This window comes from Ictidomys tridecemlineatus, chromosome 6, assembly GCF_052094955.1.
Source record: "Ictidomys tridecemlineatus isolate mIctTri1 chromosome 6, mIctTri1.hap1, whole genome shotgun sequence".
In the NCBI taxonomy this organism is placed as follows: domain Eukaryota; kingdom Metazoa; phylum Chordata; class Mammalia; order Rodentia; family Sciuridae; genus Ictidomys; species Ictidomys tridecemlineatus.
The window spans coordinates 194,702,624-194,718,893 of record NC_135482.1 but is presented as its reverse complement, the minus strand read 5'-3'; the positions used below and the strand labels follow the sequence as shown (position 1 = coordinate 194,718,893).

General features: G+C 44.9%; 1 long non-coding RNA gene across 1 annotated transcript in view; it reads left to right on the top strand.

Moving 5' to 3' along the window:
* The first annotated feature begins 950 nt into the window (after positions 1 to 950).
* The window catches only part of LOC144365213 (uncharacterized), a 33,632-nt gene continuing 18,312 nt past the window's right edge, over positions 951 to 16,270 (top strand). Inside the window, exon 1 of the long non-coding RNA XR_013423516.1 lies at positions 951 to 1,289. This is a non-coding gene — a long non-coding RNA (uncharacterized LOC144365213). The remainder of the gene's footprint in view (positions 1,290 to 16,270) is intronic.

The following is a 16,270-nucleotide window of genomic DNA, read 5'->3' as shown; positions in this document are numbered from 1 at the left end:
GTGGCTGAATTTTGTTTCTGGGACTCCAAGGCGATGTGCCTTGCGCATTTCATATCGGTGGAGAGCCCTGGGCGAGGACGCGGTGGATGTCACCTCCTCACCCCTTGACTGCCCCGAGTGACCCTTCTGTCAGTGCCCGGGATCCGAGAGTGTGCCCCAAGACGGTTTCCGGCCACCACCCGGACCTGTGGAAGAATCCACGGTCCCTCTGTGCTCCGCAGCCTGCCCGGAGCACAACTGCTGGGCGCCAGGCCCACGCAGCCCCGCGCGGCCACGGCCTCGCCTGCGGGTCCAGCTGCCTCGCCTGAGGGTCCAGCTGCTCCGGGGAGGCAAACTCAGCGTCTCTGATCCGGCGTCGGGTGTGCGCGGCACACGTGGGGGAGAGGCTCCCGTTCAGGTGCTTTTCAGGCAGCCTGGGGGCGGGGAGGGGAGGCGACCCAGGGTCCGTGGGGCAGTGGCCCCAGCAGCCCTGGCCCCGCGCCTCGCAGAGCCGGAGCGAGGGCGGGTTCCGCCTCCTAGGACACGCGTTTTGCCACCAAGCTGCAGGTGTGGCCCGAAGAGCTGATTTCCACGTGTGGAGAGCGGCGACTGCTCTCTCCTGCCTGCCAGGCCGTCACCCAAGGTATTTTTGGAGGTCAATGACCCAAAGAGACGAGATGAGGCAGGAATCTTAGAACGGGACGCCCGCACACCCTGACCACGCGGGAGCGCTCATTCAAGACCCCTCACTCTGCTGACTTGAACACTTCATGCTTTTTCCCCCTTAGAAAAATTGGAAGGAGGCGTGTGACCCGTGTCGCCTGGGGACAGGCAGGGGTCCTACGGGGACGCGGGCGCCGGGGTCCCCGGGGTGCCCCCCTCTGCGGCCCTGGTGCGGCGTCGGGGTGAGAGGGGGGGTGCCTGCGGGTGTCAGGCCGTGTCACTAGATCTTCCACGAGGGCACCGTCAGCGTGTGCCCAAGATTTAGAGCGTCATGGAGAAGTTCTCGCTCGGGCTTCTGCCGGCCAGGGACTGGACACCCACCGAGGCGCCCTGGCGCTGCTTTGCACGACAACAAAGGGGAGACGACAAAGGCAGCCCGTTCTGCTCCGGTTGGGCGCCGGCGGTGGCTTTGGAGTCACGTGAGCCAGGCGGCGGGCGGGGGCTGACGACAGCCGCGCGCTCCCGCGCAGCTCTGGCCTCGGGGTTGGCGCTGACTTGCGCGCGGCTGGGTCACTTCGCCTCCCGGTGCTGACCGCGGTTGCGGGCTGGGGGAACCGGGTCCCCTGTGGCCAGCGAGCCTCTTCCAGGTATCGCCCGGCTCCCCGGGGGCGCCGGTGTGCGTCGGGTCCCCCTCCGTCGCCGGGCAGGTCGGAGCGCGCGGCAGCCCTGGGTCGTGTAGGCTGGCGGCGAGGCCCGGGGCCGCGGGACAGCGAGCGAGCGCGGGGCTGGTGGCTGTTTTGACAAACGGCGGGTGTTTTTCTGTCTGAGTCTCTGGCGGCGCAGGTGAAGCGCTGGCCGCTGGTATCTTGGCTCGCCGCTGGCTCTCAGGCTCTGCAGGGAGCGGCGGGCCATCCCTGCAAAACGTTCCAGCAAAGCTGTGAAAACAAAGCGGGCAGATTAGCTGGACGCGCTGGCCAGCTCCCGAGGGTTAACTGCCCTGGCTGCCCTCGCTTCGCAGCCCTTTCCATTCTTTCCTTTAGCAGCGCCCTTATCAATTAGCACACGGGGTCGCAGGTATTTTTCTTCTTCTTCGTGGAGTTCCACTGTGTTTGGCAGGATCTCTCATCCTTGGGCCCGACACTAATGCTGACTGTCAGATTTTAATCTCCAAATACAATACATCATTTATTTATTTATTTATCTTTTAAATAAAGGCAACTTTCATGATTCGGAAAAGCAACGCCTGTTCATTAAAGAGACAGTAGAGGATGCAGATGAACCACGGGGAAAGTTCAGAAGTGTGCCTACCTCTGCCTGCATTGCTTCCCTGGGTGCAAGCCTTGTGCGTGATCTGTGTTGCACCACGTTGAACTCAAATCCTCTCGACTTAGGCCGTGGCAGATAAAGGCTGTCAACTTCATTTTTAAAAGATACAGTTCAGCACGTGTAAACACCACTGCCATTAGGTGCGTTAGGGAGGGGCTCTTCAAACTGCAGACTGGACTTTTTCCGAGTCCGCCTCTGGTTTGAAAACAGAGCCAATCTGGGATAAAGCGAGCTTGGTTCCCTTTTGAGGTGAAATCAGAGTGAATTAAAAAGAGTGATTACGCCTTTCTTTAATCAAAAGCTCCAGAGATGATGTTTCTTTTAAAAAAGGAACATCAAGGAACAGGCCTTGAAAACGACTTTCTGTCTTTTCTGGAGCGTTTCAGAGCTGGAGTGCATTTTAAGAGTTGCCATTTGTTCTTAAATATCAGACTCTAATATCACCCTTTTGTCCATGCCTGTCCTTCAGTGTATCAGAAAGGGCTGAGCTGGCTCTGGCTTTGTTGTGAATAGCAGAAGCTGTCAGATGACTAATGCTCTCGAAATCTCACTGAGACATTTATTTTGCCTCTGTTGCTATGAATCCTGTGTTCTTTTGTGGCATGTAACAATACAGGTTACATATCTAAAGTATGGCCCTGACATGAGGGACTTGGTCATAGCATCTTCATTTTGCTTAAAATAATAATAATAAAATGATTCAATATACTACTTAACAAATCTGCTGTATACCCTTGAGTAGGTCGTGCACTGTGCAATGAAAAGAGATCCATTCTTTTATTACTATCCAAACAAGTTTAAAAGCAGCAGTGCCTGTTTGTATTAGTCATATGGCTCAATTAACTTGAAATAGTGTTAAGTGGTAAAATAAAAACACACTGAAATTCACAGGAAAATGTTTGTTCAAACATTTTGCAACTACTTCAGGAAAACACTATTTCTTTAGGTAGAAAAATAAAAACAATCTATACACAATCATTTAAAGAATTGACATTCATGTTAAAATCTTCCTTTGCATTACTTAAAAGTAGATAGCCCATTTATTTTAGATAAAAGCTTCATCAGAACACAAACATTTTTGACTGATAAGCAAATTTAAAAAGATAAACATTTCTTGTCTCTTTCCAAGAACTTGATTTGTCGGATTCTTCCCAAAATGCCTGGTTGGGGACCTCAGATTGGCGAATATTTTAAAAAAATAAAGTAAGAAAGAAAAAGTGTTTTTGTCAGAAAGTAAATGTGTGCTTGCTTTTTTAACCTGAGACATTTAAAAATTAGTAGATCCAGAATTAATTAGTGCCAGACTTCTCTTACATTTTTTGGCTTTTATTTTACTTTGTTGGTGCCCATTTTACAATCACACTATTAACTTTACCTGGCAGGCTGCATTCCAACTGTCCTGCTGGCATCCGTGAAAAGTGGGACTGGATTTTTTTTTTCTGTAATAACTCTTCAAGATTTAAAATCTAAAGTTAAAGACTAAAAATTATATTACTTTTTGATTCCATACATAATTACCATCTTAAGTATTTAGATTTTAGAGAAAACTTGAGTTTCAGTCTAAAATTTTTACATCTTATGAAACTATGAGAAACTTGAAGTTGAAATAGGATCCTTTGATTTTTTTTTTATGTTACTCTATTCACTGACCAACTTTTAAATTTAAGCATTTAAAACATAAACCTAATATTCCCAATTTTGTCATAGTTCTTGGGAAATTGTGCGAATGATCATAGATAGCATTTTAACCTCACTCATTTTATTGAGTCATATTGGGCATACTTGCTAAGATGAAGCTAATTTTTAAAAATTGCAAAAATAAAAAATTTGTATTAGACCCAAATTTGAATTAAATTAGTTTTGAGACATCAATAGTACCTCAGAACTGACCTAACTTATCATTTTTATTCATATTGGTGGTTATTTCTTACAATTTTTGACTTCTCTTCAGGTCATCCTTTACTATTTCTAGAATCGAAACCAAAAGTTTTACTAAAAGAGAGATGTGAAGTCCCCTTATTTCATTCTCTGAAGATAATGTGCTCTGTATGTCTTCCAGTTAGTCTCATATAGATTACATTATGCTCTATAAGCAAAAGCAGTGCAGTAACATGAGAATGCACACATCAGAGCTGTTAACAAAGTAACTTTACTGGTTAGTGTTTAATTAGACGTAGCTTAATTTTTTTTTTTTTTTTTTTTTTTTTTTTACCATTAGTAATAACATGAGTACTTTTGCATCTGATTCGTACACAAAACACATGTTAAGTCTGTTGGAAGGACTGCTCCCTGGTCCCCAAGCTCATTTCCTGGGAAGGTGGAGGGGGATCCACTACATACAGTGTTCAGTCTTTTACAAAAGAGTAAGCCTGAGTGTCAGCTGCCACTGCAGAATTTTCTTCACTGGGCAACTTGTATGTGAGGTTAAATTTATTTTTTCCTTTGGGGAATTGAGCCCAAGAGCATTTTACCACTGAGCTACACCCCAGCCCTTTTTATTCTTATTTTTAATTTTGAACAGGGTCTCAAAACATTACTGAGGCTGCCTTCGAACTTGAGGTCTTCATGCCTCAGCTTCCTGAGTCAGGGGTATTAAAAGCTTGTGCCATGGGGCCTGGGAGCTGCCTTTCCACAGAAAGCACGAGACACTGACTTCTAAAACGTAGGTGTGCAGACTGAAGACACTGCTCAGGGATGGAGTCCTTGCTTAGCATGTGGAGGCCTGGGTTCTATCCCCAGAACCCTCAGAAATAAAATAACATCTTAGTATGGCTTTTCCTAAGTCAGTAATTACATTATACTTTCAAATGGATGCAGAATTTGGATCCGGACAATATTGATACTAGTCTTTTAATGACTTATTTTATTATTTCTTAAAACTAAAGTTTAGGTAAAACAAAGAAATAGAGCGTTTGCCGTCTCTGGCAGTCTCTTTAATCAAATGCAAGACATTGCAGAGAAGGAGTCAGCGCTGAGGTTCTTGGACATCACACAGTTTTCCTTGGCCTCCTTCTTCGCTGCCATTGCATGCAGGGCCACAGCAAGGCTTGGTTTTTATGTGCAGCAACAAAGCCTGCCTGGATAAGTGGCTTTGATTGGAGTAGTTATCATGCATATTTCTATAGAACGCTCATAATCACCTATTTTTCTTGGCAAAAGCATTACATATTTGAACACATTACATACCAAAATATCCCTCGTTTGTGTGAAACTTAATTCGTTATTTTAAAATATACTCCTTGCATATATAATAACTTGACAAAGAAACTTCTTAAATTGGGGCTAGTTTGACATCTCTGGTTATCAATTAGGGTTATTTTTATGAGATAAGGCCACTGCGTGACCTCACATGTCACCTCTTCACTGAAGGATCTGGAAGCAAGCTGAATGGCAATTCCTAGACTACACGTAGTGTAAACAAATGATCGCTCTACCTGCCTGTGGGGACTCGCAGGTGATGTTGGCACAGTCCCCACCTCCCGGAACCAGTCTTTCTGCACTCCACATTTATTTCCCATGATTGAATCAAAGCAGCAGCCTCGTGCTAGAAATGATGAGGCTGGTCCCTAGAACTGCTTCATTCCACCCTTTCTTCTTTTCCCTATCAGCAAGCATTAGGCAAACAGTGCAGGATTTTTCATTAGGTTTGGCTTGCTTATTTATTTCTTTATTATTTTTTATAAAAATGGTGCTTATACATACCAAAAAAGAAGGTCTTGTCAGGTTTTTGGTGATAACCTCAGCAGACATCATTAATGTGGTTGCTACCCAAATAAACTCTCCAGACCTCTCAGCCTTGAGGTATCTCATGTGTTAAGAATCAATATTATATTTAATGTTTGATTTTTTAAAAGTTTATTTTAAAAATTTAATGGTTGTAATTTCTTCCAGGGATAAATATGCCCTCATTATATAACTTCTGAGTTAGTGATTTAGTAATGTTTTATTGGCTGCACAGGGAAATTTCCAAGGAGGTGAAACCATAAACTTCTAAGAAAAGATCCTTCAGAAATTAACTTGCTCCAGAAAATACAATTCCAGATTTCAGGAAGCAGCAACTTGGAGCAGCTGCAAAGAACATTCAGGCTGCTCTTCTGATGGTCTTTCTATGAAAATGAACTCAAGCGCTGGTGAGGTCGGGCTTTGTTTGGACAATTGCTTTTCCTGCTAAGGGGGCAGTTAGCTGTTCCCTCCGGCAGATTCGCTGCTGCACTCTCTCTTATGCTCCTTTATAACAGTTAGATTTTTCCCACTTCATAAGACTGGTGCAGTTTTAAAGAAGCAGTTCAGTGTTGAGGACATGCACTGGGTTTTGGCGGTGTTTCTCAGAAGGCTCCCTGGTCCCCAAGCTCATCTCCTGGGAAGGTGGAGGGGGAGATCCACTACATACACGAGAGCATTCAGTCTTTTACAAAATGAAATAAGCCTTATTTATAGTTTCAAAATCCCTGGCTGTTTCCGCATCTCTGAATGCCAACTTGCTTGTAGAATTCCCTGCTTACAAATCAGAACCAGCATTCTTGCTTGAGAAATCCTAGAAGCCCTCAGCCAACCCCGTAGCCTTGTGGGTCTCTGTTTTCCTTTACCCAGGGTTAAGTTTTTATGGTCTTGGGTGATAACTTTAAAGGCCTATCATGAGATCCAATGTTTGTCATTCTGATTTGCTTCTCTTCAGAGGAAATGCAGTGTATTTCCCTTTTAATGTAAATGGAAAAAGCGAGTGAGAGCCCTGTAGGTCCCAGGGAGTTAACTCCCAGGCTAGATCTGAGTATGCCTCAGGTTAGGAGAAGTTTTTCACCGGCCCTGTATATTCTGCAGTGACAGCTTGATGTTTTGATTCTGAGGCAGAGAGAAAAGACGGAGGTTCCACCACGACCACTGTTCTTCTACTTCCCCAGTTTACAGCCGGCTTTTGGATACCTGGGGCTCCCTGGGGCCAGACCCCTAGAGTTCTGCAGAGTAAAGCAGGTCCTGCAGCCTCAGAAGTCTTATCTTCGCCCAGGTCAAGGAGCCATCTCTAGCCCACATCGCCAGGATCTGTGGTTGGGTTTAGTGGCTCGGCCCTATCTTTATTTCTTGTACCTGGATATCAGTCGCCTCTAAGTTGGGCAAAAGGCTGCAATCTCCTTTGATAAGGGGATTTTGGATGTCAAGCTTCAGAATGCAGGAGTAGATAGATATCGGTTACAGGGGTATCCTTGAGGGAGTAGATAATGGGACATATCTCCATTTAAAGCAAAAGGCCATGTTTAAAGTCAATAGGATAAGTGGAACTTAAGCAGGAAAAGTTAGCATCTGAATCGGTTTAGGATATTGGCATCTGTGTTGGGGGATGGGGAACTGCGGCTGCCTATCTGTGCAGAGCACAGCCTGGATTCTGTATCTCCTCTCCCAGAGATCAAAGTCAACTTGAATATCAACTTATGGAAATGGATTTATGATCAGGATTGCTGTCGGTTTCTTCTGGTCCCTTATCACCTTCCGACCTTCAAATCTGGGGGTAAAAAAAAAAAAATGCATCTTAAGGAGGTGAAGCCTTGGCTCATCTGGTACCACTGTATGCTTCAGTGTGAGCCTGCAACATGCCTGTGGGTTCAGGAGCCTGGAGAGCTGTGTGATCCTGGACAAGGTGACTACTGACTCTGTGCCTCCTTTTCTTCTCTGTAAAGTAGATGATGGCAGCGCCTACCTCGCAGTTAGGAGGCCCATGCCTGTTAGTTCATACAGCCCTTGGAGCAATGCCTAGAACACAGTAAGTTATGTAAATCATCTTTTATTTCTTACCTGCCCTGTGCAGTGGGAGGCATGCTTAACACCTACCTGAGCCTTGGTTCCTCTGAAAGCAAAGCCTGTGACACATAGGTGACCTCAGAGAGCAGGAGAAAGGGACTAGGGAGGCAGATGGCAGGAGGCATCGCACCAAGGCAAGGACGCTTGGGGGGGGGGGTCCTCCAGCCTGCACACACTTGAGAAGTCTTCCTGGAACCGCACTGGGCTGCACAGTGGGGCCAAGTTTCCATTCACTTCTGTCCTGTCCATAGGGGTTGGTTTGGCAGAGATTTGGCCCTGCCCCTCCCGTCCCCATGGCACCTGGGTTAGTATGTTCCCTGGGTATCCCACACTGGGGTGTTAGAGAAACCCTAAAATACTGCCCCTGTGGGCCTGCTCAATGCTGGCGAGAGTCAGGTGGAGCTGTGCTCTGGAGCAGTGACCAGGGCCAGGGGTCGCTGGGTTATCTAATGTCAAGTGCAAGTACATCTCCACCATGCAAACCCCGAACCATGCCTAAGAGAGTAACCCGGAGCAGGGGTGGCTCAGGAGGAGTGCTTGCCCAGCACGCACAGGCCAAGGTCCTTCTACCCCCAACACACACACACACACACACACACACACACACACACACACACACCCAAGCCACCTCATTGTTAGCTGCCAACCCCAGGTTTTGAATCCCAGGACCACCCAGTTTGGAAGCTTGCCGTTTGCCTTCTACCATTCCATCTCTAATGGTGGGCAAATCTCTCCTACCATTTGAGGCTTTATTTCTGCTTAAATCTGTGATTTTTAGCACTCCTTTAGATGATTGGGTAAAAAAAAAATTAGTCAAATGATTGAAAAAAGGCTGAGGTTCAAAAAGAAAAAGAAACTTATATTGCAGAGGGATTCCAAATGTAAAAGCTTTAGCACAGGATGAACACCTCCATATCTTAGCTAACATTTTAATTTCTGTTGAAGCTTTATTTTTAAAAAAATGATATTTAATATGAGTAGAGATGAAAGTAAGTTCAATGGAAAATGGAGATATTGCCAGTGGTTAATTTTTAGTCTGAATTTATAATTCCTGAAAAGTTTTCTTATTTTTCTCTCTTTTCTCTTTGCCCTATAAGCAGGTGTGTGTGTGTGAGTGTGTGTGTGTGTGTGTGTGTGTGTGTGTGTGTGTATTTGTTTGTTTTATATTTACTAGGGGGTGTGAATGTTTCCCAAGGAAAGAATACAATTATGATGACGTTTTCAAAAAAACATAACAGAAACCAATGGTTTAATTCTTGAGCCATACTGATAAAATTGATAATTCTAAGGCAATTGTATTAGCAGTAGAGTTATGATCCCAAATGCAATCTGAGCAATATTTAAGATAGGATATGATGAACTCTGGATGGAATATGTCATTTTCTCTCAGAAAATTGCATATGAGAAAGTTCTAGAATTTTCAGTGACGGTGTCTCTGACTGGGAAGAGTACATACAAATGTGATTCTGCGATCAGGGCTGATTCTTCCTTTGTCCCCCAGGTATTTATGGTGCACTTTGTGCTGGTGCTGAAGATGGAAAGATAGTTCTCGGCCCACAGATGCGCATCGTGTTGTTCAACAGTAAACAGCTGTGGAGTTGGGAGGCTCATCCTGTCTGGCTGCTACCGTGGCACTTCCTGGGTCTTTCTACTTCTCACATCCCTACCTGCCCTTGAACCTCTTCTTGCCACCTGCAGCTGCTGCTCCCTGCCCCGACCTGTTATCCGACCCCTGCCCTGTACCAGACCCATCTGTACCTGCTGCAGGAAGGTGTTGGCCTTTGTCATGCTGTTTGTTGCCCAGAATTCTTCAGCAGCCCCACTTGGGGTTCAGGATGAAGGATGCGGCTCTTTGGCAGGACACCTGGCTACTGGTTCTGCTCTGGCTTTCTCTCTCCAAACCTCTGGCAGTGATTCCTGTTGTTCTTAAGCTTCTGCATCTTCTCATTTCTGCCTAAAAGTGTGTGTTTTGATGGTGGGTGCATTTGCTGATCTTGACGTAGAATTAAATAATTGCTCTTGATCTTTAGGTGCTTTTGCGTGGTTTCATTTGCTGTTCTTGTTTACAGTTTGTTGGCCGCTTGGATGTGTAGGTTTCTCACAGCCAGTCCAGCTGTGCTATGGTCAGCAAGGCATGTCTCTTTACATCTGTCACGTCTCCACCTACTTGTGTGTTATGTTCAAGGTAGTTTAATTGAAGGTAGCATTGGATCTTGCATTTTTATCTAATTCAACAATTATCTAATTGATGTGTTTAGACCCTTTATATTTAATGTGATTATCATTATGGTTAGATTTAAATCTATGTCACAATTTTATTTTCTTTTTGTCTTATTTGTTGTTTGTTTTCTCTCTCATTTCTTGATTTCTTTTCAGTCAGATTTATGTTTTTTGGCAACTCCCCTTTATCTCTTTTTAGCTCTTTGTCTTGATGATTTGTGTGTCTTTAATTCAGTGCAATCTTCATGAATAGCCCAAAAACCTTATAACTATATACTCCCATGACACCTGTTCCGATCTTTGTGCTTCTGGTTTAGCACATTTTACTTTTCTCTATATCATAAACTCCTCAAAACAGTGTTATTATTTTTGCTTCAGTTTATTACCTTTTAAGATTTTAATTGTTTTTCTTTTCTTCCATTATTTGAAAGCTATTGCTCCACTGTTTTCTGATTGGCAAGACTTTTCATTGAAGAATCCACAGTCAGTGATCTTTGGTTCTCTGTATTTAATGTGTCTCTTTTCAGGATTCTTGTAGAAATGTCTTTTTTTTTTTTGTCACTGATTTTGAGCAATTTGATTAGGACATAACCTGGTAGGGTTTTATTTTTTGTGTTTCCTTTGCTTGGCGCGTGCTTGGACATGTGGGCGTGTGGATTTCATCAGATCTTAAAGGCTGTGTGTGGGTCATTGCTTCTTCCTTACTTTTCATCCTCCTTCTCCTTCCCTCTTTCCGTGGGGACTCCAGCTGCACTTTATTAGGACTCCTGACGTCGTCCCACAATCCTGCAAACTCTTGCTCCTGTGGCGTCTCCAAGGGCTTCTAGTTCTGCCTCCTTAACCCACAGAGACTGCCAGGCCCTGCCTAGGTTGGCTCTTCTCCCTGTGGCTCAGCCTGGAAACTTCCTCCTGGATAAGCCACATGGTCCTACTGGCCTCCTCCGGCAGCGTCAGCCCCTGCTGTCTGACGTCCAGGGTCATGCAAGCCATTGCTTCATAGGAACGTCTCTGGTGTGTAGGTTTGTGGGTGAGAGGAGAAGGGTAGCGTCTCTCTGTCGCCTCTGGTTTGAATTGTGCTTCTTCCTGTATCTGTCAAAGTTTTAGGCTGTGGACAGACTTTTGCTAAAACTTTAGTAGGTAGAGAAAAAAGCTTAAACTAGAGAAGAAGTCTGAATGACAGCTTCAAAACCAGCAAATAATTGGGATTATTACTTGCTCAGATGGTTTAGCCTGTGTGGAAGAAGGCGACGGGAAGATGGCTGCAAAAGGAGGAAGAGTTGAGGTCACGTTTCAGCTTTTGCAGCTTGATGACAGGTTTTCAAAAACTTCAATATTTAGTGAGGAACATAAAAAATGTATGCTCATGAAGTGTTTGGGTTGAACCTGTGCTGACGAACACTAAACCAATGCAGAACACAGCGAGTTTCCTGAGAGCGGGACTCTGGATGAACCTGCCTAGATGCATCTCTACCGGTCATGGGATCTGAGCCGAGTCTTTTAACTTTCAGGCATGTCAGTTCCTTCCTCCCTCAAGTCTGGCTGCTGTGGGTATTAAATGTGTCCATGTCTATAAGATATTCGGACAAGTGCCTGGCTTGTGGCTGGTGTTCTAAGATGTTACCCAACACCAGCAAACAAAAGCAAAGAACACACAAGACAGAATGTTCTCAGGAAAATGCTCTTGGGAATCCTGGAGACCAGTGAAGTACAGGCAATGACTGCAGCAGTGAGGCTGCAGGTAAGATGGCTGCTCTCATCGTGGGGACTGGGAATGCAAGAGGGAACTTTTTTGGAAAGACTTTGCTGAGGGTAAGGGCCCAGATACAGGTTTGCCGCAGTCCGGCTGGGCAAAATAACCAGGAGGTGACAAGCAACTTGAAGGTTGAAGCGGGAACTGCTTTATGACGGAACAGCAGAGGTATATATACCCAACTGATCACACGCAGCCAATGAGGAATCCTCATCATCTTAATGGCTCGGTGGCCTTGCCTCACAAACCACTCCTCCTGGCAAACTGCAGGCGCCATCTTGATTGGATTCGCGGCCCTCTACACCGGATGTATTTGGAGCAGGATGAGAGGGAGAGGGGAGGGGTCGAGGGAGAATTCAGGAGAATGTCTGCAAGGCTGGTGGTGCCAGGGCCAGAACCAGGGACTCATCCTGCTGGGAGCCGTGGATATGGAAGGAGGAATGCTCATGGGTGGAGCGGAGCTCAGGCGGAGGATCCTGGCTGGGAGATGCCTGCACAGAGGTGGCCAGACAGGTGGCAGAGAGGAGGCCCTGAGAATGCCTTGTCACTCTGCAACGAGGCAGAGAGTTCTGGGGACATGAAGGAGCACACGTTGAAGGCCTTCAGGACAGCACAGTGTCGCATAATTCCTGGGACAGGAGTTTCGAGAAGGATGGAGTCAACAGGCCCAGGAGTGAGAAGAGGCCTGTGTGTGGACCTTCTGAGTGATCATGGGTGACTCAGGAAACCATTCCAGCCAAGTGTGAGGCATCCAAACCAGTGGTGCTGGGCGGGAGGGATGGCGTCCTGGAGGCCTTGCCAGCCTGCTCTCCAGGAGGACTCTGTGTGACTGGAGCCCAGGAGGGGGTGCGGCCTTTCCACCCACCTCGTCTCTACAGGGACGCCCCAGGGCAGGTGCCTAACAGCAGAATTTCAGGCTCCAGAGCAGGTGGCTGAGGAGGCCCCCTGGGAAGCAGGTAGTTTCTCAGCATTCTTTCTTTGACCTGACTGCCTTGATGTGGGCCTCTGTGTTTACCTTCTGCAGGACATTCTTGTTCATTGGCATGCACCTCACACTTGCCCTGGGAGCTTGTTAAAATGAAGGTGCTGGGACCCCACTGGAGAGATTTTCTTTCAGAAGCCCTAGGGGCCAGGAGACAGCACATGGAGATGGTGAGTTTGGAACAGGTAACACATTCACAAGGCCCAGATGGTGTAAGAGGGGTAGAGTGGACCTGGCCCCCAGTCACTCAGGCCCCTGGCCCCCTTTCTAACCTCAGGGAATTAAAAAAAAAAATCCCTTATTTTTCGTGAATGGGGAAACTTGGGAGGTACCGTACATGTTAGAGCAGAAGACCCTGGGTCTGACTCAGAGATGGGAATCACAGGTCACGTGAACCTCACCGAAAATCTCTCCAGGCTTCTCAGTGCTTCAGACTGCAAACAGCAGTGCACAGACCTGGAGGAGGCGACTCGCCCTCACCAGCACCAGCTGCAGGCTTGCCCAGATGTGGAGAGACCCTGCTCAAGTGTGAGCGTGTTTCTTCTTCACTATTTTTTTTTTTTTTAATTCCAAGCTGGACTAAGAGAGAGATTGAAGACTTGCCCCTGGGCTGTGAAAATGTGGCTGCCTTCCACCTCTCTGGAGGTCTAGGCCTGTGGTGGACTGGAAGGTACGACCTCGGGCACCGGGGACAGTGTAACAAATGAAGACAAGCGCGAGTGGCGGGGCTTCCTCCGTCTGTCATGTCCTATTCATCTTCCTCACCTCCACATCCTGAATAATCCCCTGTCAGCACTGGGTGTGCATGTTTCAAATGTCCCGTGAAGGTCGATAGCCGCCTCACTGATAAGATTTTCCAGTTCTTGACATATTTTGGGTAAAACAGAGTTATAAATATGTATCCATCATAAAGGGTGAAGAGTCTGAGAAGCTTGGCTTAGTTCTGCTTTGAGCCACCGTTAAGTTTCTTCTTATTTTGTGAAGGTTTTTTTTTTTTTTTTTTTTTTAAATAGACTTTAGAGAGTCCAGCTCCAATGATGAGTTTAGAGAGAACATTCCCTCCGGGCTCTCAGGCTAAAGCTCAGGATGCTACCAGCTCAGTTAAGACAGGTTCCGACGAGGCAGGGCAGAAATCTACCCTGCTTCTCAGCCCTGGAGCAAAATTACAGAATTAGTCCTGGAGATGGGCTGGGATGCGGCCTGAAGGGCATTTAAAATCTCAACAGTGACTGGGTGTTTCAGAGAAGAATAAGAGGGTTCAGGCAAGGTCAAATGGAAGGAAAAAAAAATCAGTTTTCAAGATTTCTCAACAATTAGTTTGTTGAGAGTGTGGTGATGGGTGTGGGTTTTTCTCACCAAGAAGATCAATTCGTGTTTCAAAATCTGAACCTATCCTTTAGGGGAAAGTCCATTTTAGTTGAAGTGAAGGACACTATTTCAGCTTAACTGGGGAGACAAAAAAAGAATGTGGTGATTCTTACAGCACCAGAAAGTGAAAGGAACATTTCTTCTTGTGTCTTTGTATTCATGTTGATGATATTTTTACTAACAGTAATCATATAAAATATTTCAGGGACATAATAGAAAATGGGTATAATTTGTTTTATGGCTTTTTATGTTGATATCTATGGGTAATATTCATAAACAGGAAAATTTGAAATGGGCATTGTATAGTACTTTCAAAAGAGATTCAAAATCCTAGCTTTAAATAAGATGTTGACATAACATGATTCTATTTTATTTCCTATAAATAACAAATGCATAAGCATTATAGATTATTTAATGAACTATAAAATAATTTTAGGTAATTTTGAGAAAACAAATAGTAGATATATTGAAAAGTAACATTTCCAATGTATTAATAAAACATCAAGGCATATTTGAGGCTGTATCTACCTTATGTTAAAACATGGGCAGCAAATATACATTATAAAAAAGTCTGTACTTCTAAAATTTATGTATGTATTTACTATCAAAGTTAATGAAAGCTTTGAGAAATAATTACAGTGTGTAATAAATGTTTACATGTAAATGTATATATTACATGTATTAAATATGTGTATATATACATATTTAGGAAGTAGAGGGAAGAACATCAAGTCTTGATCAAAACTGTTCTCTCAACTTGCCAATGTTAACAAGTCATGAACTTCTCATATGAATAGTGTGTAACTGTGGAAAATTGAAATTATGGAGGTGACTTACCACATTTAGTCCAGAACACAAAATAGCAAAATCCTCACCTATAAATAGAACTGATAAGGGAAGTAATGAAAACATACTAGATTTCAATCCCATTTGGGATCAGTTGTTATTTCCAGTGTGCCTGGAAGGTGGTGATTGCCTCTATACCCAGACACCATTACCCACTCCATGTCCCCAGTGGAAAACCACAGAGGAATGTGAATGAAAAACTTACTTTTGCTAGGCCAAGTGATGATCTGTTTTGTGTATTTTAATCATTATCCATAAGTTTTAATTTGATCTGAGGTATTAAAAAAATCTGTACTGTTTTCCTTGAAAAAAAACATCTTTGCGTGTACATTTTTTGATTCCATTGTATCCAAAAGGCCAAAGTTTTGCTACTTGAAAGAGGCTGCATTTGTAGCCCCTAGGGCAGCCCCTAGCATCTCCTCTTACCCTCGCTTGTGGCCCATAGTTCACAAGAGCCCAGTGATGACATAGGGCCACACCGTCCAGGAGATGGGAGAGGACTCACCGCAGAAAACTCTAGAAACGTCACACTTAGAAGAGCACATTTTAGTGTCACGTGGGCCGTCAGTCTTTAGACTTCTCTCGACACGCAGTTCAGGAATGGGAATTTCGTGATGCTCCTGCCTCGTCGTGTCTGTGGATCTAGGAGCCCCAAGTGGGATCTCCTAGACGGAAGGCAGAATTCACAGGGCAGCCGGAGGCCTCCGGGGTTCTTGGCACGTGGAGGTCCTTGAATTCCACGATGGGCACCATCTCCAAAACGTTCATGGCTTTTCCCACCAGCAGGAGATGCTCCTTGAGGTCTTCTGTGCGTGGAGACTGGACATGAGAGGAAACCCACCGTGACCCCAAGGGTCTTTATTGTCAAGGCCTGTTTTAAAACCAGAGGCAAAGTTGCCAGACTTCATGACCAGAAATGGGTGGTTGTATATGACAAGGTAACACTTTCTAAGAAGCAATCTTAAAGTTTTCCATTACGATGTCATAGAAAATTTGTCATAGATATTGTTCTAGAGGATCATTATTAACCTGCTTAGATTTGTTTTACCGTGAATGGCAGTAAAATGTGAAATAGTTAGAAAAATTTATGTTTATAAATATCTTAAAAGCACCATTCTTTCAAAAGGAAATTCGAGCGTCACTAGCATTTTTTGAAAGCGTCACCCATTTCTCAGTGGAGACCCATGGTGTATTCCGTATAAGCAAACTTTCATCATTCAGGCCGCTGAAAAATATTAAAATTATTTTTGCTTTTCATTTATCTGAATAAAAAAATGGAAAAAGTGCATCTGAAGTCATTTTTGAAGACACATGACTTACTAGTAGAGGAGGTGGCCTAATTTGGG